The sequence below is a fragment of the Sorex fumeus genome, unplaced genomic scaffold, assembly GCF_029834395.1.
Source record: "Sorex fumeus unplaced genomic scaffold, SorFum_2.1 ptg000130l, whole genome shotgun sequence".
Taxonomy (NCBI): Eukaryota; Metazoa; Chordata; class Mammalia; order Eulipotyphla; family Soricidae; genus Sorex; species Sorex fumeus.
In genome coordinates, this window is record NW_026606187.1 from 11,296,157 (window position 1) to 11,321,464 (window position 25,308).

The following is a 25,308-nucleotide window of genomic DNA, read 5'->3' on the forward strand; positions in this document are numbered from 1 at the left end:
AGCGAACAGATGCCATTGGGCTACACTAGCACGTGGGACAAATGGAGACGTTAGTGCTGCCTGCTCGAGCAAATCAACGATTAACAAGAAGTCAAGTGATCGAGTGATCAAGTGATGGGGGTGCTTCAAAGAGTCCCTTAGGACAAACAATGTAATCTGCTTCTTTCACTGCATTCATACCTCGGTTTTTGACAAACTAAAGTGTTTTTTAGTACTTTGTTGTTTAATCTTCTTTCTTTCGTCTTTCTTTCTTTCTTTCTTTCTTTCTTTCTTTCTTTCTTTCTTTCTTTCTTTCTTCCTTTTAACCAGGGGAGAGCATGAACACAGTCCCCCACTACCAAAAATTATGCAGTGGAGTTTCTCACATTTGGGGAAATTGCAGGGGTCAGCCCATACGGAGTGCAGTGGATAAGCCTGGGAAAACCACCTACGTGATCATGGTATCTCCCCTGCCAGGTAAGTTGTTGTTTATTTAGTCTTTTTGTAAAGAATTCATCTTGTTACTATATCAGGAATATCAGTCCAAGGCTCTCAATTTTTTGCATATATTTCAAATCAGATGGAAATGGTTTCTAGGCCCTTTGTCTAATAAAATAAGCGTTAGAAATACTGATTAAGAAAACACCCTTATGTTGGGCTGGAGTTATAATATAGATAATAGAGCATTTGTTTGCATGTGGCTGAGCTGGCTTTGATCCTTGTCATCCTATATAGTGCCTGGAATATGGTCAGGAGTAATTCTTGAGGGCAGAGCTAGGAGAAAGCCTGAGCACTGCGGATATTGCCCCAAAACAAAACAAACAAAAATAACAAAAGCCCTATGCAAGAATATACTCATGCATAATAAAATTTTGTAAAATTTCTAAAATTTCGCAATGACTAATGTATTTGTCACCAGTAATTGTGACGGTAAAAGGCAATAGGGAATACAATTGTCTTACATTATTTAGAATATATTTTAGGTCTCCAAAAATGGTACCTTCCTTTGTAACTAATATTAATTCGGTATATTTGATTCATGCAAAGAGTAAGAAATGATCACATTTGATACTTCTCAGAAATTTGTCATTGTACATATAAAGTAGATTTCTAATTCATATGTACTGATTGATTTTAGGTAATATCGGTTTATTGTGAGAGGTGAACTTTCACAAGATAAAGAGTGGAGAAGTGGCTAATTGAAGTGGTTAATTGTCATAAGAAAAATAAAAATGGCCACAATTCACAAAAAGATTTATTTCAGCCAAGGAATGTCAAATAATTTTCCTTTTTTTATTCTCTCTCTCTTATTTGTAAACTCTGGAAGGTCAACTACCATAGTCTTAATTTTTTTTAATTATTTGTTCCTCATTTTCTATGAGAGTGTCATATTGACATGTGTTAGAAAAAGTATACAATTAGAAAGTGAAATTTGCAAAGTGAAACAAATGATAAAATGCCAGATGTTATAATCAACATTATGGATCTCTCATGATGGAAATACTGATAGTAAAATGTGGTCACAGTTGTAGGTCCTAATTAATTTAAGAAATGGTAATATGAACATGAGTTACTATGGTGTGAACAAAGTAGGAAAGAAACTTTATCTGTCTCAAGATGAAAATATAATACTGCAAGGATTCGAGATTTTCCATTAGTAAAAATGCTGTAACTCATAAAACATTTCAAGTACTAATTATTGACATCAAACATGAAGTCTCAAATTATGATTTCTAATTGTTAAATAATTATATGTATATAATTAGCATTATTATTATATTTTCACAGTACTTTACACTTTTAAAAATCATCTCACATAGTTATTTATTATAATATTTCTTTTTTTTGGTTTGGGGCCACACCTGTCAATGATTGGGTTTGCACTTGGCTTTGTGCTCAGGGATTATTCCTAACAGTGCTTAGGGAACCATATGGGATGCCGGGGATCAAAATTGGATCACTGTTTGCAAGGTTCCTGTCCACTATATTATCTCTGGTTCTCTCACATAGGTATCTTAGTTAGTCCCTTTAATAACTTGTGACAATCATCTGACACAGATTGGAACGTTCATGACAGCTATCACAATCACCATAGATTTTTCTCTTTCCTTTCGTTATATTGCATATCCTTGTCAACATGAGGTGGTGTGGTGAGAACCTTTGGTCAGTGTTGACTAATGTACCAGGAAAAAAAGTGCATGAATGATTTGGACCAGGTTATGCTTCGCTGCATTCTCTCCTCTTTCTAGCACTAGCTGAAAGAATCCTCAGGCAGGGTTCTAATATCAGACAATTATCAGCACCAATCTCCAGTATCCTATGATAAGCCAGAAATATGCATTCCACAGTCATTATTATTGCATCATCATCATACCATATTTTTGATGTACACAAAAAGTGTTATTTCCCCCCACTTTAATTTCTTTGTTTTCTTTTCAATAACCATGTATATGTACATAGATACACACACACACACATGGCTTATAGAATTGAAATGGCAGGCTCATGAAAACAAAGTTAGAATAATTTTGAATTCTTGTATTATTAAATAAAAAATCAAGTGCAAAATAATGAATATTGAGTATGAAAATACAAGGACTTCCATTTCACACTCTCATTTTGTGTGTTGATTTTTATTTCATGTTAAATGTGACTTTAACAGGATAATGACTTGCATTGCTTAAATTCTTGTGTTATTATGTAATCACTTTCTATAGGTAGAAAAGTGTGAATGCTTTGTGACCTTGTTACCATTTGCTTGTATACTGATGCTGAAAGATGGTGTATAGTTTGTGACTTCAGAACATAATGCCTTTCATGTGCGGTTTAAATTAAAGTTCTGAAACTTACAGCTTCTGGTCTGTCACAACTTTTTCCTTCTAAAGGTTATTTTTAATAACACAAATTTAAGATGACCCAAATTCGTCAACTACATCAGCATTTTATAGTAATCAATATAAAAAATTGACTCAATACCATTTTGCATAATACTGATTAAATGTAGTACATGCCATCTATCTAATCTCAGGAGAGACAAAAAGACTTTGTTATATATGTTGAAATTTTCAGAAAACAAACAAACAAAACTCTTCAGTACAAAATTTACACTTTTCATTCATTTCGTATTTTAAAAATTGTATCCTGTACCTTCTTATCTAATAAAATAACAAGCAAAACATTAGCTATTGAATCATCGTTAACTACAGGTCACTGAACTTACCATCATTATAAGTAATCATTATAAGTAAGGCCTCTGTGAAGATAGAACCTCTTTCAAGACAATGCAAGAAGAAGGTGATGGAACAGAGTTATGAAGAAAGAGAGTAAATCCACAATGCCCATTTTTTTTTATTATGATGCTACCTAGCTCCCTACTCTGAAGAAAGTTTAATTCATCATTATAGCACTGTGGCACTGTCCTCCCGTTGTTCATAGATTTCCTCGAGCAGGCCCAGTAACGTCTCTATTGTGAGACTTGTTACTGTGATTGGCATATTGAATATGTCATGGGTAGCTTGCCAGGCTCTGCCGTGTGGGTGAGATACTCTCAGTAGCTTGCCGGGCTCTCCGAGAGTGGTGAAAGGATTGAACCCGGCTCAGCCGGGCTGGTTGCGCGCAAGGCAAATGCCTTACCGCTGTGCTATCGCTCCACAATATTAAATGTAGAATTGAGCTTGAGAATGTCATAATCACTCTATTAATTCATTGGTCTGGGAACTTAATATGATTATGAATTTAATTAACAACACAAATTTGAGAATGGGATGAATATATCGGGTTTCGGTGGGGAAAATTTGCCAGTTAGCATATTCCAAGTCTGAAGGACAATTGATACACTCACACACTGTTGCTGGAGCTAAAGACACAAATGTCAACGCACCCAATTGCTTATAGTCTTCCATATCACAGACATGAAAGACAGGAGGCTGTCGGGCTTATCTTGACTCAGCAGTAATCTCAAGAAGTTGGAAGAATTGAGAAGCCCATACTGACAATTTGTTCTACCATTGGAGGCATGTCTTTCTGCCATTCTCCACACTCTCTACCCCAGAAAGAGTTGAAATGGTTGTGCTTTGTTCTAATGGGGTCACACCTAGTCATTTTCCCCAGCAGTGCTGATTGGATGATCTGGTGCCTGGCCTCCTAGCAGTGCTTTGTTCAGGTTGGTGTGCTCAGGGCCTCGCACAGGTGAGGCGCTGCTTCGTTGCCTGCGCTCTCCCTAGCCCGAGAAATGGTTAAGTGCATCAACATGTCTTGAATGGGAATCTGGGTCAGTGGTAAAGTGTATAATCTCCAGGGCGGCTAGGGAGATCCCCAGCAGTTCTGTCTCACTGCTCACATTCTGTGCTCGGACATCTCCCCGCCTGGGGTGGCCCAGGCCATGCGCAAATAAAGGAGGAGAAGAAGGCCAAGCCGGTTGGCGATCAGTTGCCATTTATTCCGTTCTCCCCACGTGCCTGTTCCAGTCTCTCTAAGCTCTCCATTCTAATCTCATGCTGCCCCCATTCCCGTCTCCTCTATCTCTCCCCCTCATTTCTCCCCACTCCCTCTTGCAACTGCGTCTCACATCTCTAGATGTTCCTGCTCCTGCTTTCTTCCCCGACATTCTTCTCCCTCTGCCCCCCTTTCTAGTCTCTCCGCACTCCAGCTTGTTTCTTTGGTCTCTTTCTCATCCCTCCAACTCACCCTCATTGGGGGTAGACCTGCACCCAGGTCCACTAGCAAAATCAACATATCAAAAGCCCTTCTTCAGCTCAAGGGCAAAATGCCACTTAGGGGTTTTCCTTCTCTCCTTAGTCCAATAACTTGATTGACATCTTAATTAACATCTTAATTCTACTTCTTAATATTAGTTATTTTGTATGGACACAGTAAGAGAAACATTGAGCTTGTAGGGTGGCTCTGATGGAGACATCTCATCACAGACTCAGACTACAGTTCTCAGGCCAGATTTGTTTTTCCTAACCCTATCTGGGTCTGAATCTAGTTATTGCTTTTTGAATCATTATAGAATTTGTCCATGACCATGCTCTTAATTTATAGTTAAGTATTATGTCACTTTGGCCAGGCCCATTTCGATGCCAGGGTAGTTCACAATTTGCCCTGGGTCCATTCAGTCCCTCGTCAGGACCCTGTTTAGGGGTCCTAGGAAGAAAGGGTAAGGGCAACTGAGGCTTAAATTGAAAGAACAGATGTCCAGGAGGTAATACTATCCGGAGTCAATTAACTCCTAAGTTACAAAAGCATAGCATTCACTGTCTTCCTGTGTCCATACAAAAAGGGATTGCTCTGAATTAACTATGCAAAATACTTAAGGATAAGAGAAAAGCAATATTTACAAGTTAACAGAGCCCAAAGAAAGAGGTTACAAATGAACACAGAGGAATGGGAGCACCATTATGGGAGCAACCCAATAAACCTAAGCTCCCTGAGGCAAGTCTCAAAGGACAAACCAATGTCATCCTACAGTAAAGAATATGTATTGTGTGTCTGAGACCATGGATTTTTTTCCTGGGCATGGTGTATAGAATACACACACAACCCCCTCCACACACACACACACATGCACACACACACACACATGTTCAGATATATGACATATATTATCCTTATATGATCCTTATATCTTATATTCACAAATTTTATATTATTATACTAAGGGAATAGTTCATGTAGGTATATAAATGTATAAAGTCCATGGGTTATTTTCTGAAAAACTCAAAACTCACAAAATCAAGACATAAGGTAGTTCCTCCATCCCTTAAATATTTTTTTCTCAACTTATTTTACATTGAATCTTTTCAACAATTTTTTATTGAGCTCCTGTTATCCTAGGCCCTACACTTGGAGCTGGGAATTCACAAGGAAACAGAACACAATGAGGTTTTTGCCTCCTGAGTCCTGCAGGCTTTGGAGACAACTTGTCTCAAGCAAATAACCAAAATCCCTGTGATGGTTCAGAAGCTGTAGAACGGCAGGAAACCCCTGGTGAGGCATGAGCTTCTCTCACCCAGACTCAGGTCCAGATCCCCAGAGAAAAACTATAAACTGTATCTTAAAAGAGAGTTTTGCTTCCTAGCTAATAGGGGAGAAACCCACCCAGAAAGAAATCCTTAAAACATTCAGGTTCTGTGGCCAAAAATAAGGAGGAAGAAATGTATATAAAAAGGTATGAAAGAGTTTTGACTCACTTCTACTTTCAATTATCTAAAAATAATTTTTCCTCTGCGTAATTTTCTCCTTCATAATCACCCCACTAATCAAATAAGCATCACTCCGCCTCTTGGTGCTCACTGAAGAGTTCCATGAGAGAAAGAATTTTTATCCACTGTATCTATAATCTCTCCTATAGGTTTTAGAAAATGTATATTGACTGATACTCAAGTGAGCTGAGTATCAACTCCAATATATTGTGGAATATTCTTATCATCCAGCATGCTGCCAAGGGATATGTGCATGTTCATGATGTGGGGGTGCTGGGAGGGATACTGGGCACATTGGCGGTGGGGAATGGGCAATGGTGGAGGGATGGGTGTTTGATCATTGTATAACTGAAGTTCAATCATGAAAGCTTTGTAACTGTATCTCATGGTGATTCAATAAAAAAATATTTACTGGCTATAAACATGCTGATCACTTTATATCACATCTAAACCTATTAGACGTGGAATATTATATAGCTTTATGTTAGACCAGTCCTAGACATAGCACTAAGAGAGTAAAGACTGGGACTTCTATCTTTGATATTAATAAAAATATTCCTATTTTTTCCTAGAAAATAAATCTAACATTTTTCCTTTTTAAGTTTGGAGTAACCAAAATCACAAAGATAAATAATGATAGAACATATATCTTTTTAAAAATACTTTAACACTGATTTAACCAACATTGTAAAAAGTTCAATGATATCATAATCTCAAAGTCTCAATATCAAAGATCCTGAGTGAACCAAGTTACTTGTTTGGTTTCTAGGAATTTTTGGAATACCATTATTTTCTGATCCTCACCAATATTCACAATAGTTTCTTCTTAGTCTCCTCTTCCTCTTGCTCTTATTTTGTCTCACAGCCGGGCAGGGTATCTGCCTTTCACGTGCCTGACCCAGGTTTTATTCTGCTACCGAGAATGTCCTGCCGAGGCGGCAGAGCCTGGCAAGCTCCCCGTGGAATATTCAGTATGCCAGAAAGAGTAATAACAACTCTCACAATGGAGACATTACTGGTGCCAGATCGAGCAAATCGATGAACAACGGGACAACATGCTATAGTGCTACAGTATATCAGTAAATGCCAAGAATATCATAGTCTATGGTGATGGATTAAGAAAATAAAATTCCAAGATGCCTGCTTAATTTAAATCATAGGTTGAAAATGTAGTATTTTAGGTTAACTATTCCAATAAATTTCTTGGGACACATTTATGTTAAAAATAATCTTTGGAATTTTATCTTTGTTCTTTTCCCAGATGCTTTTCTTAATTTATCTTATTGGAGTCTCAATGCATTTCCAGTGAGTGATACCCCACTATGCTTAGGACTTACTTCTCACTGCATTCTGGGGTCACTCGTAGAAGGTTCAAAGGATAATATATGGTGCAAACAATCAAAACTGGGTCAACCATATGCAAGTAAATCTCCTAGCTGCTGCACTCTCTCTCCAGACTCCTGCCTCATTTATTACGAGTTGAGTCTCAGTGTTTTTCCAACAAGTTCCTTCTTACTTAGATCCAACCTGTCTTCCTGACATCTCTGCTGAGGCTCTAGGATACTTAATATAACTAAAGTAAATACCATCAAAACTATTCCATGAACTGCAGATCCAGTACTTTGCCAATATATTTCAACAAGTAAATATCTCCTTCATTCTACATGATGTTTAAGGGAAAGGAATATGGGCTGTTTTTTGATTTTTATCTTCCTATAAGTCTCCAGTATATGAATGGTTATTAAACTGCTTTTAACAACATATTTCTAAATATATTTACTTTTTAGAATTTTCACTTGTTCATAGTTTGAATTATTATTCGCTCTTGAACATGTGACAACAGACATCTTTAATTAAACATTTTCTCTTCAATGACCTATTCTCCAATTCTCTCCACAGTAGTTAGGGTAATTTTTCTCAAAATATTATGTACATATAAAATATAATCAGTAATGTAGGTTGGAGAATTTAGCAAACACAAAATTTTAATTGAATTTCAGCATCATTCATTTTGATAGGCATCAGAAAAAAGTGGGTCAAGAGTATGAGATAAAGCAAACTTGAATTTCAAGATTTTTTTTTTGACAGAACAGTTTTTGGTGTTGTGGGCGATCTGAGAAAACACATACTGGGAAGATGTATTGAGAGGTTTTGTAGCATTGTCCTTTGATACTGATATTGGATTCATGATCCTTTTCTTCCTCTTTCCCTCAGACCTAATGAGTTATGATTTATTGCCCAACATTTAGTTGTAATGCTCTCTTCCATCAAACACAGTGACACTTGTATTGCAGTTTATGATCTAAACACCAGTGGGACTTAAGAGATGGTGCTGTGAGTAAGGTACATGCCTTACATGCTCATGACTGACCTTGGTTCAGTGCCCAGATTTCATATGGTATCCCTGCACCTGAGCAGAGCTGGGAGTAACCCCCTAAGAACCTCTAATTGTGGCCCTCAAACTCTAAAAAAATAAAATCACAGAATATAAAGGAAGGGAAGGGATGAAAATGGAGGGGAGAAATCCCAGCACCTCTCATGTCTATCAGACCTCTTAAGATTGATTCCTTCATGCTACTTCCCTAACAGTTTCATTGTCGGATGGTCATTTAGACAGCACGCCCCAACCATCTGGGAATGCGTGCAGCATTTGAAAACTATCAAGTACCTCTGTCTTTCTGAGTGTGTGTGTAGGTTCCTTTCCTTGTTAAAAAGCTCCCTGAAGACCTCTTTATTGTCTACTTTTTGCTCTCAGAGAACCCAGCAGGCTACGGGGAGTATCTCACTCACATGGCAGAGCCTGGCAAGCTACCTGTGGTGTATTTGATATGCAAAAAACAGTAACAATGATGGTCTTCATTCCCTTGACCTTGAAAGAGTCCCCAGTATGCCATTGGGCTACACTAGCAAGTGACAGAGACCAATGGAGATTGGAGAATAATCAATCACCCCTCCCCTCACCAGTAATTATTTTCCATACCAAAAACCCAAGTATACACCCAACCCCTCCTCATGCCTGTAAGGCAGATGATTTCTACTTAACTCTTTCTCTACTTTGAATACATTCATTATTTTGACAAAAGATGCACCATTTTTATTTGGAATCCCCCCCCCACAATCAGAATTGCTGAAAAGGCATTGTGAAATAATTTGTTTTCTTTTGCTGGTTATGAAAACCATATGATGTCATGCGGCTGCTATCGCGGATTTGGATTTCTGATATTTTATTAATTAAATCTGGGGTGATTTCTGCCAAGAGCCAGGTAATTATGAGATTGGTTTCTTTGTGTCTGGTGCCATGGCTGTGCTGGAGAGCTGCTTGTGGGGGGCAACTCATGGCCTCAGTTGGGAGTGAAGGATGAGCCGGTTCTGCCTCCCTTCCCATGAGGCTGCAGTCGCCCCATCACTGCCAGCTCATACTTGGCCTGGCTTTCCAATAAGCTCTGAGTTGGCCATCACCGTGCTGCCGGGGAAGGCGGGGAGGTGGAAGAGACAGACACCCTTTCCCTCCTGGAGGGGCATGGCGCCAGAGTTTAACTTCATAGTCCTTTCACATTTCTGCTGTAAGCTGCTGGGCTCTGGATTAGTTCCATATGCATCTGGTACCATGGTCATGCAGGAAAGCTGCTTGTGGGGGGGACTCATGGCCTCGGTTGGGCATGAAGGACCTGAAAATCTCTTAAGTATGGTTACAAATCACCAAATGAGTGGATTCATGAGTATATGGCAGAAGGTCAAGGAGGAATGAAGTACTAGAAGTTGTTTGGAAGAAATTTTGTAGAATCTTCTGTTTCATTTAGCCTTTTGTCTATACCTTTGACAAATCTAGGGAGAACATAATGTCGAATTTGATGTTCAGAAAATAATCTTAGTGATAAGAAAGTACATAACTGATATACAAGTAATATTAATGACAACCTGGAAATCCTAGTTCATAAGCAGATAAAAAGATGCAGGTAAAGTTCTATGTTAGCTTCAGAGAATTATGAGAATATATATGTAGGACTTGTAGTACTACCATAATAAAATTAGATGCACATACATATATATGGACATATATATAAAATTTTGAGTACTTTAATCGATGATGAAATTGACAGAAGCAAGTAATAGATGTGAGCCCTTTCAAACCATCAGTAGGATACAATGGTAACACAATGATCAAGAAAAGATATGACATTTATATCAAATATAATAGTAATGGGTATTATTGATTTTTATGTGTTAGACCTCAAATATTTTATTGTTTTCCATGTTTATATTTCATCTTATAATAATATTGCTACATCAGTGATATGCAGATTTATTGCTGTAGAGCTATTTTCATCTAAAAATGCATGCTTGTATATTTACTACAGAGTTTAATTTATTTTGCTGTGATTGCATGTATTTGTAGCACAATGAATTATAATATGCTCGCTCCTCCTTCACACATGGTCAAATTTTCAACCATGACAGTTTTATAGAGAAAAAGTCTAGATACTTGTAAGGGAACACGTTTGTGAAAATTAAGAAAAATTAAAATCCAGGGCTGTGTTTTTCCATTTTTGTTAGCAAAAATGAAATCTTACTGTGAAAACTCCCTGGACTCTTTTCACTAGAGAAATCTGAGCTCTCTTGAAGATCTCTTTCTCTCTATATATATATATTATTGAGGGATAATATAATCCCAGATCTGTAATGGCAATATTTTAATTTTTTATATAAATTTCGTTATATAAATTTAAATATAAATTAAATTTTTAATAAATTTTTAATTAAAAATTATTTAAAAAATTATAAAAAATTATAAATTTTTATAAATTTACCTACCACCATGTGCCTGACTGTCTCCACCAGGGCCCAACAGCTGAAGACCACTGGGGCCCTGCCAAGGCCATGCTGGGACCACTCTCCACACACTTGGATGAGCCTCACGCATAAAAGAACTGGCAGAGGAACCCAGGTGTGTGGGTACCGGGGTTGAGATCTCCAAGCCTGCACGGTTTGGGACTGGACCTGCCAGTAACTAGACAGTTACACCCACCAACTGCCGTGTAACTCCAACAATGTCCAGGATCCAGAAATTATCACACTCAGCTCCTGGGAGAGAACAAGGCAGAGTCTCCTACCCTGTGCTTGACTGTCTCCACCAGGGCCCAACAGCTGAAGACCTCCGGGGCCCTGCCAAGGCCATGCTGGGACCACTCTCCACACACTTGGATGAGCCTCACGCATAAAAGAACTGGCAGAGGAACCCAGGAACCCAGGTGTGTGGGACCTGGGGCTGAGATCTCCAAGCCTGCACGGTTTGGGACTGGACCTGCCAGTAACTAGACAGTTACACCCACCAACTGCCGTGTAACTCCAACAACGGCCAGGATCCAGAGATTATCACACTCAGCTCCCAGAAGCGCACGGCCGCATTTGCAGCCACGCGACATCTTATCATCTCATTCCTACTTTGGACAAACTGGCAGGCTACCAAATGTAACCTGCCCACACGGCAGAGTCTGGCAAACTCCCCGTGGTATACCCAATATGCCAAATATCAGTAACAATGATGGGTCTCATTCTCCTAACCCTGAAAAAGCCTTGAATATGGCACTTTTAAAAAAAAATCTCAGGGCTAGGACAAAGAAGACGTTACTGGCACCTGCTCAAGACAATCGACGAACAACAGGGTGGTCGTGATCGTGATGAAATTAAATATAAAATTAAATATAAATTTAAAAATATAAAGTTACGCCCTCCAACTGCCGTGTAACCCCAACAACGACCAGGATCCAGAGATTATCACAACAAGCTCCCGGGAGAGCACAAGGCAGAGTCTCCTACCCTGTGCCTGACTATCCTCACCAGGGCCCAACAGTTGAACACCTCCAGGCCCCAGCCAAGGCCTTACTGGGGCCACTCTCCACACACTTGGATAAGCCTCAGGCATAACAGAACTGGCAGAGGAAACCAGGTGTGTGGGACGCGGGGCTGAGATCTCCAAGCCTGCATGGTTTGGGACTGGACCTATCAGTAGCTAGACAGTTACGCCCTCCAACTGCCGTGTAACCCCAACAACGGCCAGGATCCAGAGATTATCACAACAAGCTCCCGGGACTATTTATTTACTTTTCTCTAAGTTTTCAGGGTACCTTAAATATCCCACCCGCATGGCAGAGCCTGGCAATCTATCCGTGGTCTATACCAAATAGACCAAATTGATATGCCAAATCCAGTAATAAATGGATCTCATTCCCCTAACCCTGAATACGCAGAGTCGAAAAGGATATGGAAGGAGAAGCTGATAAAATACCAAGGCAGAAATCGGCTGCCAAAATGCAGAAAAATAAAAATGATTGTCTGTACTTTTAATGCTCGTACACTGGCATCTACTGCATCCATTGAAGACCTTATGGTACAAGCGCGAAAGATCAAGTACAACATCATTGGTCTGACCGCAACGAGAAGACATCAATCACAACATGCCGTTTTCGACACTGGAGAAGAACTATTCCTTGGAACATGTGATAAAAGAGGCGTCGGTGGTGTCGGTATCCTTGTCAACACAAACTTAGCCAGGAGCATTGATTCATTCGAATGCCTAACAACCCGAATCAGATGATTACACTTGAATAGATGTGGCTCACTACCGGAAGTTTCTATCTTTGTTGTCTATGCACCAACATCCAGTTATGGTGAAAGAGAAACTGAGAAGTTCTACATGGAGCTGGAGAAGTTCTATAAAGAAGATCACACCTTCTACAAGATCATTGTTGGTGATTTTAATGCCAAGATAGGACCAAGAAGATCAGTCGATGAACTCCACATCGGAACCCATGGCCTGGAATGGAACGAACAGGGTGACAGACTGTCTGAGTTCATCATGTCAACCAAAACCTTCCATGGTAACTCACAATTCCAAAAGGCTGAATCTAAACGTTGGACATGAGAGTCTCCCGATGGACGGTTACACAATGAAATAGACCACATCATATTCAATCGGCGGTTTTGCCTAACCAATGTTGCTGTTGTCCCAAAATTCCAAACGGGATCAGACCACCATCTTCTTTGTGCAAAATTCTACCTCACAGAACGAGGAGAAAAGAAGGCTAGGTTTAAGAAGAAGACTCCCAGAACTACCACCAACTGGGAGCTCTTTGGCTCTGTTGCGGCAACATGGGAAGATGCCGTCATTGACAACATTGATGAGGAATATGATCGAATGATTCAGCACCTCCATGATTGTGCGAGGAATGCCAAGAGAGAGATAACCACAAAAAACCGCCTTTCTTCGAACGCTCTTGAACTTATTCGCCAACGTGGCTTGCCACATGCCTCAGGCAACCACAAGCGAACATCCGAACTGGCAAAGCAGTGCAGAGAAGCCATCAAGGATGACCTCAAAAAGAGGAGAGCAGCAGTACTGGTAGATACGGCAGGAGCTGGGAAAAGCATTTGTAATGCCCGCCTGTCCTTCACCAACTACAAAACCAAGATGACTGCCCTCCGACATCATGATGGATCTATCACATCTTCCAGAAGGGCAATGGAGAAGATTATTCATAACTTCTACTCAAATCTCTTTAATAGCCACGTCCACTTGCCCACATACCACATGCCACATGATGGATATGTCGTTCCCAATGTTCTCCCTTCCGAAATCCAACATGCCATCTCGTCGGTAAAGAAACAAAGAGCACCTGGCCCAGACAAGATCAGACCTGAACACCTGAAGAACTTACCATCAATACTCATCAATACATTGGCTCGGGTCTTCACACACTACCTGTCTGAATGCTAGGTTCCATCCTAATGGAAAACCAGCAGGACAGTACTACTATACAAGAAGGGAGACATCCACTACATTGGCAACTATTGCCCAATCTGCCTATTGTCTGTCATCTACAAATTGTTCACTCGAGTCATCCTGAATAGGATTAGCAGTACACTAGATGAAGGACAACCATGTGAACAAGCCGGATTCCGAAAAGGATTCAGTAACATCGACCATATCCACACGATTACTAAGCTCATTGAGATTTCTCGGGAGTTCAAGATGCCGCTCTGTCTAATGTTCATTGATTTAAAGAAGGCCTTTGATTCTGTTGAGATGGAAGAGGTTATGGAAGCCCTAGACAATCAGGGCGTACAAACTCAATACATCAGGATCCTTCGTGAGCTCTATTGCTTATTCACTACCAAGATCTCACCATTCTACAAAGAAGTAATCATCCATATCAAGAGAGGGGTTCGGCAGGGTGATACCATTTCACCAAAACTCTTCAGTGCCACCCTCGAGAACATCATGCGACGACTGGAATGGGAAAGCATGGGAGTGAAGATAGATGGTTGGCAACTACACCACCTCCGCTTTGCTGATGACATCGTTCTAATAACACCAAACATTAGCCAAGCGGCACAAATGCTGAACGACTTTGATCATGAATGTGGAAAAGTCGGACTACAGCTGAATCTTATGAAGACAATGTTTATGAAAAACAGCCTTGTTCCTGACGCTCCATTCGCTCTCAACGGAACCACCATCTCCGAATGCAACAGTTATATATACCTAGGTCGAGAAATCAACATGATGAATGACCTGGCACCTGAGTTGCGCAGGAGGAAGAGAGTGGCTTGGAATGCCTTCAAGAACATTGAAGAAATTGCTAAAAGGACAAAGAACCTCCAGCTACGAGCACATCTCTTTGATTCCACTGTTCTTCCTGCATTAACATATGCCTCAGAGACCTGAACCCTACGAAAACAGGATGAGAACACTATTCGGGTCTCTCAGAGAGGAATCAAAAGAGCTATGCTTGGAATATCACGATTCACTCAAATGAGAGATAGAATCCAGAGTTCTGATCTTCGTCAACGCTCAAGAATCAGGGACGCTGTCTCATTTGCCAAGACATCAAAAATCAGATGGGCTGGACACGTAATGAGGTTTACAGACAACCGCTGGACTAGAGCCATTACTGATTGGATTCCACGGGACATCCAAAGATCACGTGGACGCCCACCTACAAGATGGTCAGACTTCTTCTTCAAGACCCTGAATGATTGGTTTGAGGCTCTGCATGTTCCTAGAACGAACAGATACCATTGGGCTACGCTAGCACGCAACTGGGATGAATGGAGACGTTACTGGCACCCGTTCGAGTAAATCGATGAATAACGGGGATTAAGTGATTAAGTGATATAAATTTCTATTTTTCACTTCTGTGGAATGAATGCTTGCTCTCATTCACTGAGTTCAACCACATTTCCAATAAAAGTACCTGCTCATCCAGTGAGATCTAAATATGTTTTTTTGGGGAGAGAAAGTTAACAGGACTTAAAACAAAAAAATTTACACATGAAAAACACACAAGAAACTTACCATTTGTCTTGTTATGCTACAGTGCTGATCTATTTAATCTTGTCCTAAAGCATGGTTAGAAATATGTTAAGACTGAAAGGCAGACATCAGGATAACTAAAAGTCACTATTACAGAGATTAAAAGTATTTAGGAAAACCAGGAATTCTCAAAAAGTTCTTTTCCTTCATCACAAATGGAAAAGGATCTCGTTCAAGAGACTTAAAAGTCATACAATAAATTATGAATGGTTTAAAATTATGTCTTACACACAAACATAAGCATGCATCCTTTTATTGTTTGCAAAATTCAAAAGTCCAGTAGTCTCTGACAAATAAAATACCCTTGTGAGGTTTTATATCAAGAAAAGCATTTCCTTCCAAGTGTTACTTTTATCTTTCAAGAAACCAGAGGTGATGGTGTTAATGCTCACCAAAGTCTGTATTAGTTTGTATCTTGTATCACAGTGACCTAGAAGCTCTAGTTTCTTGCAAAAATGTAAAATCTGAGTGTGTTTCTAGACAGCATGACCCACACCAGGGACCAGTTTGAGAAAGCACATGTCAAGCAGTTCTGTGAGAAGTGATTCTTGAACAAAGCAGGTGGTTACTAATGGGTACAAAAAAAGCTTTTGAGCTAAGACCTTCACTGCTCTTGCTCTGTGTGTACTGCTTCCTCGAGCTGGAGAGTTAAATGAGCTAAGAAGTAACCCCACTAGAAAGAAGCACTACTTGTGGCCGTGTTCTCCTAAATGATGTCAGAAATACCCTCCCTTTGGTTTTTTAATAGATAAATTATATTGAATAAGTTTGAAACACCTGCCTTATTTATAGAAAAGAAAATGAACTCAAGTTCAACTCAAAGTGTCTTGCTCAAGGAACCATGGACCATACTTTCTTTAGTCCATACTTCTGGTTCACACTTCCTCTGGTTTGAAACATAATGAGGCCTCTTCTCTCTGGTAGGGGCAAGGCAATGGGGAAACACAAGTGGTGAAAACCCTTATAGCCAAATGGCCGAATTTAGAAGAATTTCCTTTTTGCTGGAATCCTATGCACTAAACCGATAATAATCTCATCTCTAAGATGTTGGAGGTCAGCAAAGACTCCAGATAGTCTCCAGAAATCATTCTGTTTCAGTCAGTTCAATGCCCCAGTTTCAGCCAATTAGTAAAGAGAAAATGTTTCTGGTGTCCAATCAAAGTACAAAAAGGGTCTTTGAGATTACAAGAATCAGAGAGGATGAATTACATAGTATTCCACAGAACTATCAAGTTTAGGTTTAGGTGCTAATGATAATTCCAGGTATACCTATTGTGAGGTCTCAGAATTTTACTATAAATTTAGTTCTTGTAATATTTATTCTGAAACATATTTACAATCTCATGTATTTCCTTTAATAGGGGACCTAAAGAAAGAGGGTAGCAGGATGCCCTGGGCTTCTAGGTCAGTGAGGTTAACAATGAGTGCCCAGTAGGGAAGATTAGACCACTCAGAGTCCAAGTCTAATTTATTAGCTGAAAAATTTCCAATAGAGCTAAGAATTGTGTGTATTAGAAGAGTTACTTGCAAGGAACAAAGCAGGAGATACCTGAAATAAAATGGAGAATAAAATTAAGTTCAGATTCTTAAGAGAAGAGAGAAATATCAATACATGTTCTATATCTCCAAACTGAGGTGCAGCAGAGGACTGTACATGCAGGACATGGGAATTATGCATGTAGAATGTGTCTGCACTCACCCTACAGTCTCTGAACCAGCATGGAGCATCTATGGGGCAAGATCTAAATTCACCATGAAAGCAAAGCTGTTGGGAAAAATGAAGTTATGAGCTTCGCTTACAAATGGATGGGCATGGAAAGCATCATGCTGAGTGAAATGAGTCATAAGGAGAGGGATGGACAGAATGATTGTACTCATTTGTGGATATAAAAAACTAACATGAAACTAATGCCCAAGAGCAATATAAGCAAGGGCCAGGAGGATTGGACCATGGTTGGAAGTTTGTCTTAAGTGCTGGGGGAGAAGGCAATTGGAATGAATTCCATTTGCATGTTCATCTACTAGTCTTCCTTAAAGCAGTAAACATGTTGTTACCTTTGATTCTGTATTAAATAGATCTAGAATACATTTCGTTATACAGAACAATATATCATGCATTCAAAATCTTTCCTGCTTCTTTCCCCACTTTCTCATTTCATATACCAAATGAAAGAAATATAGTAATCTCTTCTCTCCATGGAAAAAAAGTATTTATTTGGCGGGATGCTCTCAAGAATTGCTTAAGGGAACTGGGGTGCCACCCCTAACTATTTTCAGCCAACTGCATTGAGGATTCAAAGCTCAAGCCCAGAAATGCAGAATTGTTGTTCCTTATGGTGTTAGGGATAACCAGGATCACCAATATTATCCAAGAGATGATTGGGATAGAATCCATATATATCAATGGAATCTGAGTAGGAAGTGGATTCCTGTTGCATTTTAATCTCTGCCATAGCCTTGAAATCAAGTTTTTTAGAAAGTATTTTAATAAGGAAATATATTCGTGGTGTATTCAATATGCCAAAACCAGTTAATATAATAGGTCTCATTCCCCTGGCCCTAAAAGAGCCACCAATTTGACAGCATTAAGAAGGATGAGGAAGGAGAGGCTGATAAAATATTAGGGCCAACCTAGCCTGCCAAAACAAAGTGACAAAAATGAATGTCTATACTTTCAATGCACGTATGCTGGCATTGGATGCATCCATCAAGGACCTGATGGTGCAAGTGCAGAAGATCAAGTATGAAATCATTGGTCTGACTGAGACAAGAAGGCACCAATCACATCACATCATTTTTGACCCTTGGAACATGCGACAAAAGAGATATTGGTGGTGTCTGTGTCCTTGTCAACAAGAACTTGGCCATAAACATTGATTCATTCAAATGCCTAACAACTAGAATCAGACAAATACACTTGAATAGATGTGGCTCACTGCTGGCAGTTTTTATCTTCATTGTCTACACACCACCATCCAATTATGTTGGAGAAATTGAGAAGTTCTACATGGAGCTGGAGAAGTTCTATAAAGAAGACCACGACTTCTACAAGATAATTCTTGGTGATTTTAATACCAAGATAGGACCAAGAATATCAGCCGAAGAACTCAACATCGGGATCCATGGCCTAGACTAGAACGAAAAGGGTGAAAGACTGTCTGAAATCATCATGTCGACCAAGACCATCCATGGTAACTCACAATTCCAGAAGGCCGAATCTAAACGTTGGACATGGGAGTCTCCTGGTGGACAGTTTCACAGTGAAATTGACCACATCATATTCAATCGATGGTCTTGCCTGACTGATGTGGCTGTTGTCCCAAAATTCCATAAAAGATCGGACCACCATCTCCTTTGTGCAAAATTCTACTTCACAGAGCAGGGAGAAAGGGCTGCAAAGTTTAAGAAGTTTAAGAAGAGAACTCCCGGAACAACAATCAAAAGAGAGCTCTTTGGCACTATTGTGGCAACATGGGAAGATGCCGTCCTTGACAACATTGACAAGGAATATGATCAACTGGTTCAGCACCTCCATGATTGTGCAAAGAACGCTAAGAGATAGCCACAAAAAGACGCCTGTCTTCAAAAACTCTCAAGCTCATTTGCCAACGTGGCTTGGTGCAAGCTTCAGGCAATTGCAAGCGAATGTCTGAGCTCACAAAGCAGTGCAGAGAAGCAGTAAAGAAAGATCTCAAGAGAGAAGAGCAGCAGTGCTAGGAGATGCGTCAGAAGCTGAGAAAAGCATTTTCAATGCCCACCTGTCCTTCGCCAACAAGACCGAGATGACTGCCCTCCCATATCCTGATGCATCTATGACATCTTCCAGAAGGGCAATGGAGAAGAATATCCATGACTTCTACACGGATATATTTGATAGCCATGTCCACATGCCCACATACCAAATTCCGCAGGATGGTATGTTGTTCCCAAAGTTCTCCCTTCCAAAATTTGTCACACCATTTTGTCGGTAAGGAAGTGAAAAACACCCGGCCCAGACAAGCTCAGACCCGAACACCTGAAGAACCTGCTGTCAGTACTCATCAATACACTGGCTTGGGTTTTCATATGCTACCATTCTGAATGCCAGGTTCCGTCCCAATGGAAAACCATCAGAACTGCACTACTGTCCAAGATGGGAGACATCCATGACATTGGCAACGACCGCTCAATCTGCCTGTTGTGTGTTGGCTACAAGCTGTTCACTCGAGTCATCTTGAGTACAATTGGCAGAACACTAGATGAAGGACAACCAAGAGAGCAAGTGGGTTTCTGAAAAGGATTTATCACAATTGACCATATCCACACGATAACCAAGCTCGTTGAGGTTTCTTGGGAGTGCAAGATGCTGCTCTGTCTAATGTTCATTGATTTAAGGAAGACCTTTGATTCTGTTGAGACAGAAGCAGTCATCGAGGCCCTAGCCAAACAGGGTGTTCAAAGTCAATACATCAGGATCCTCCGTGAGCTCTATTGTGAATTTACTACTAGGATCTCACCATTCTACATGGAGGTGATCATTGACGTCAAGAGAGGCATTCGGCAGGGTCATACCAGTTCACCAAAACTCTTCAGTGCCACCGTCGAGAATGTCATGCAACGACTGGAATGGGAAGGAATGGGAGTGAAGATAGACAGTCGGCAACTATACTACCTCCACTTTGCTGATGACATTATTCTTATAACACCAAATATCAGCCAAGTGGCACAAATGCTGGCCAACTTCGACCATGAGTGTGGAAATGTTGGACTACAGTTGAATCTCACAAAGACAATGTTTATGAAAAATGGTCTCATTCCTGACATTCCATTCCCTCTCAATGGGTCAAACATCTCCAAATGCAACAGTTATGTGTACCTAGGTTGAGAATTCAACATGACGAATGACCTGGCACCTGAGTTGCACAGGAGGAAGAGCGGCTTGGAACGCCTTCAAGAACATCAAATAAATAGCTAAGAGGATGAAGAACCTCTGGCTCCAGGCACATCTCTTCGATTCCACTATTCTTCCTGCATTAACATATGCCTCAGAGACCTGGACCCGAGGAAAACAGGATTAGAACTCTATTTGGGTCTCACAAAGTGGAATCAAAAGAGCTATGCTTGGAGTATCACGCTTCACTCAAATGAGAGAAAGAATCCAGAGTTCTGACCTCCCTCGATGATGAAGAATCATGGACACTATTTTACCAAGCCATCGAAAATCAGATGGGCTGAATATGTAATGATATTTAGAGACGACTGCTGGACTAGAGACATTACTGACTGAATTTCAAGGGACGTCCAAAGATTGCATGGCTTCCCACCTATGAGATGGTCAGACTTCTTCATCAAGACCCTGAACGATCGTTTTGAGGCTGTTTGTGTTCCTAGAATGAGCAGACACCATTGGGCTACACTAGCACACGACAGGGATGAATGGAGATGTTACTGGTGCCTGCTTGAGCAAAACGATGAGTAACAGGATGTCAAGTGGTCAAATAAGTGATCAAGTGAAGGAAATATAGAAGAGTTAGAGACAGAAAGAGAAAGAACTTCAGAAATAGAGAAATTGAGACTGAAACAGGAAGTATGCATCACAGGTTGTGATACTGGAGAAAAAAATAGTACTTAATAAGTCATATTTCTATCTCTATGTTCTAAGCACCAATTGGGGGCCACATAGATTTTTCTCATCTCATTTTAATTTGCAATTTTTTTATCAATTGGATATTAATATTCATTCTCTAGCTTTTTAAAAGTTTTACTCCTATATATCCAAATCACATTTTTCTTATGCACTAAGAACATGTCCTATGCATGCTCAATAGTAGACTATGTTTAGTGAAACAACATTCAGATCTACCATCTTGCTCAGTTCCAACATAAAAGCTTTATCTATGATATTTAGAAGCAAAATAGTGAATGAGATAAGGACTGAGAATGTATCGGTTAGAAAATTCTGTGTAATATATATATACCTATTAAATTGTACCTAATCATGGTCTGAAATGAGTAATATTGAGAACCTATCCCTGGCATCATTTTCAATTTCTAAATCTAGTGTTTTACTATGAAAACTAGAGTTCTACCACAAAATTATGTTCTTACTACTCAGCATAATCATATCTTGGTCTCTTCTGTCACATGAGTGGACCCTGCAGTTCATTTTTGCAGTCTTTGACTTAAAGCTATTGTAGAATACTAAGATCTTTTCTTAGTCCATGTAAAATAATATTAACTGCATGACAAAAACAAAGAACACAAATGTATCTAAAAGTAGTAATACTCTCGAGTTTTTTGTCATTTTATTCCCAAAAGAAAAGTTGGACACAATTTGGCACAATAAAGAAGCAAATTTGGTTCATTGGTAGTAAAATTAAGCCTCTTTTCTTGCACTAGTACTTGGACTTTTACTCTTTATTTCACATGCACATTCAAAGATCCTGTGTGAACATTATAATATACAGCAAAAAAGTGACTCATAAATCCACCTGGAAGAAGTACCGCTTCCACAATCTTTCATTCAGCTGACCAGGTCTTTTCCCTCTTTTATACCACATTGTCTTAATAGAATTAAGAAGTCAGACAGGAGCTGGAGAGATAGAACAGCAGGTAGGTTACTCAGTTTGTACTTTGTTAATCCAGTTTCAATCCCTGGTACACCATATGATCATCCACCATCCGCTAGTAGTGATTCTAGTGATTCTACAGCCAAGAGCAAGCCCTGGGCAACACCAGGTGTGCTTATTCCCCCTGAACCCCCCCTAAAAATATTGTAGTTTCAATCCTCAAGAATTGCATCACCGTTCCCTGATGGTAAAGAAAATATCAGTTACTTATAAGAGACTTTGTGACTTGTCCATCAATAAATGAGATCCTAATAAATAAGAAGAATAGAGTGATAAAGGGCACATCAGAGATGTATAAGTTAGGATTGGCTTGAAGTCCCACTCTCCTGTTTTCAAGCTCAATAATGTCATTTGAGACACGTTTCTTTTTCATTTGTTGTTTATTGTTTTTATTGAATCACGGTGAGATAAACACTTACAAAGTTGTTCATAGTCTGGTTTCAGTTATGTAATATCCCAACACTCATTCCTAGCAGTGTACATTTCCCACCACAAATAGTCCCAGTTCCTCCCACCCCTACCCCCGACACCCACCTCTATAGAAAGCACTTTTCCTCTCTCTCTCAGCATTAAGATTTGCAGTACAGATACTAAGAGGTTATCATATTTGTTGTTTTACCTATTTACAGTATTTACTTCTTATCCAGAGTGACCAGTCCCAACTACCTTTGCCATAGTGGTCCCTTATCTACCCCAGCTGCCTTCTCCCTCAGCACTTGAGTCAGATTTTCAAGTTTTAAAAAATTTTTTATTAGTTAAACACCATGAGGTACAGTTGTAGACTTACAAATTTTTGTGCTTGGGTTTCAGTTACACAATGATCGAGTACCCATCCCTACACCAGTGCCCATTCTCCACCACCAATCATCCCAGCATCCCTCCAACTCCCCCACCTCCCCATCCCACCCCGCCTCTGTGGCAGGGTATTCCCTTTTGTTCTCTCTTCCTTTTGGGTGCTGTGGTTTGCAAAAGAGGCATTGAGTAGCAATCATGTCCAGTCTATGGTCTACTTTCAGCATGCATCTCCCCTCCTGGGAGAATCCTCCCAACACCCTTTACTTTCTGCTCCCTTCTCTATCTGAGAGGTTTCCAACTTTTGACCAGTCCTTCTGGCCCTTGTTTCTACTTTTCTTGGTTATTAGTTTTCTAATATGAGTTTTAATATCCCACAAATGAGTACAATTGTTTCTTGTCCATCCCTCTACTTCTGATTCATTACACTCAGCAAGATTCTCTCCATATCCATTAATTTGTAAGTGAATTTCATAACTTTGTTTTTCCTAAAAGCTGTGTAGTTTTCAATTATGTAGATGTACCATAGTTTCTTCAACCATTCATCTGTTCTTGGGCCTTTGGTTGTTCCCCAATTCCATATCAGACACTTAACTTTGAAACAAGCATGGTCAATACCAAAGCAAAGCAGGAATATAGGGAAAATATAATAAGTTGAAGTGTCTTATGACAATAGAGCCATGCAAAATTAAGAAATTATTGTTAATACATGGACTTTGTCAAAGTGCTGTGACTTATCTCTAAATTGAGCACTTTATATCGAACAGGAAGTTGTGTACAAGTAAAGGACACAGAGAACTGGGTTAAAGTCTGGCTTTTCCCTTTGAGGTTAATACTATCCACTTTCAAATTTTCTGTGATGAGGACGTGCAATTATATACATATCACAAAAAGTATATAAAAAGTTCCTATATTTTATAAATTTGGGTTACATGTGTTAGTTTTCTCTTGAATGTTAAAAAACTTTGAGCATATTTTACCATACAAAAGAATATATAACATAACCTGTACATACTACAGAGGGTAATAAACTAATATATATATGCATATATACTATTTATATGATTTACATGTACTATAAAATACATTAATATATTATAAAATATATTGCAATACTTAAGAAATGGATTAAAATAATATCAGTGTTCACACATCCAGGTACCTGCCCGGTGGTAGGGCCCCTTCCCAGGGCCGTACGTCTAACAAGATACCCTGGGAACGGTTTTCAGCCTTAGAAGGGACAGCGAAGGCCATTTTCAGCCTTAGAAGGGACAGCGAAGGCATTTTCAATTTATCAAGGGAAATGTATAACAGGAAGAAATCACACTCTTAAATGTGTACACACCTAATGAGGGACCAGCTAAGTACTTAAAGCAACTGCTAACAGATTTTAAGGAGGACATTGCTAGCAACACAATAGTAGTTGGAGGCTTCAAAATCGCCTTATCACCTCTGGATAGATCAATAAGAACAAAACTCAACAAGGAAACATTGGCATTGAAGAAAGAAATAGAAGAGAGAGGGCTAACAGACCTATACAGGGCTTTACACTCCAAAAAGAAAGAATACACATTCTTCTCCAGTGCACATGGAACATTCTCCAAATAGACCACGTGCTAGGGCCACAGAACATATCTCAATAGAATCAGAAAGATAGAAGTAGTATCAACAATATTTTCAGACCATGATGTGTTGAAGAGAGAAGTGAATTACACAAAGATATCGAAAAATAAATCAAACACCTGGAAATCAAACATCTCAATGTTGAACAATGAGTGAGTCAGGAAGGAAGTCAAAGATGAAATCAAAAGATACCTGCAAACAAATGAGAATGAAGACATGAGCTAACAGAACCTATAGGATGAAGTTAAAGCCGTGCTAAGAGGAAAATTTACAGCGTTACAAACATTCCTAAGGAAGGAAGAAAGGGCCTACATAGACACAAAGGGCCTAACCACACAGCTCAAGATCTTAGAAAAAGACCAACAGAAGGAACCAAAAATTGGCCGAAGTAAATAATAATAAAACTTAGAGCAGAAATTAATGACATGGAAACCAAAAAAAAAAAAAAAACAATCTGAAAGGTCAATGAAACCAAGAGCTGGTTCTTTGACAAAATAAATAAGATTGATAAACCACTAGCAAGACTCCCAAAGAATGAAAGAGAGAGAATCCTAATAAACCAAATAAGAAATGAAAAAGGGGACATCACAATAGAAACAAATGAAATTAAAAAGTTCCTCAGAGACTACTTTGAGAGTCTTTGTGCCACAAAAGAAGAGAACCTGGAAGCAATGGATAAATTCCTGGATTCCTATAATCTCCCATGATTGAACCAGGAAGACTTGGGATA

At 39.5% G+C, this 25,308-nt stretch overlaps 1 non-coding gene across 1 annotated transcript; it reads right to left on the reverse strand.

The window, feature by feature from the left end:
• Window positions 1-306: 306 nt before the first annotated feature.
• LOC130046048 (U1 spliceosomal RNA) lies at window positions 307-464 on the reverse strand. The gene has a single exon (XR_008795657.1). It is a non-coding gene; the product is annotated as a U1 spliceosomal RNA (small nuclear RNA).
• Between the last annotated feature and the right edge of the window lie 24,844 nt (window positions 465-25,308).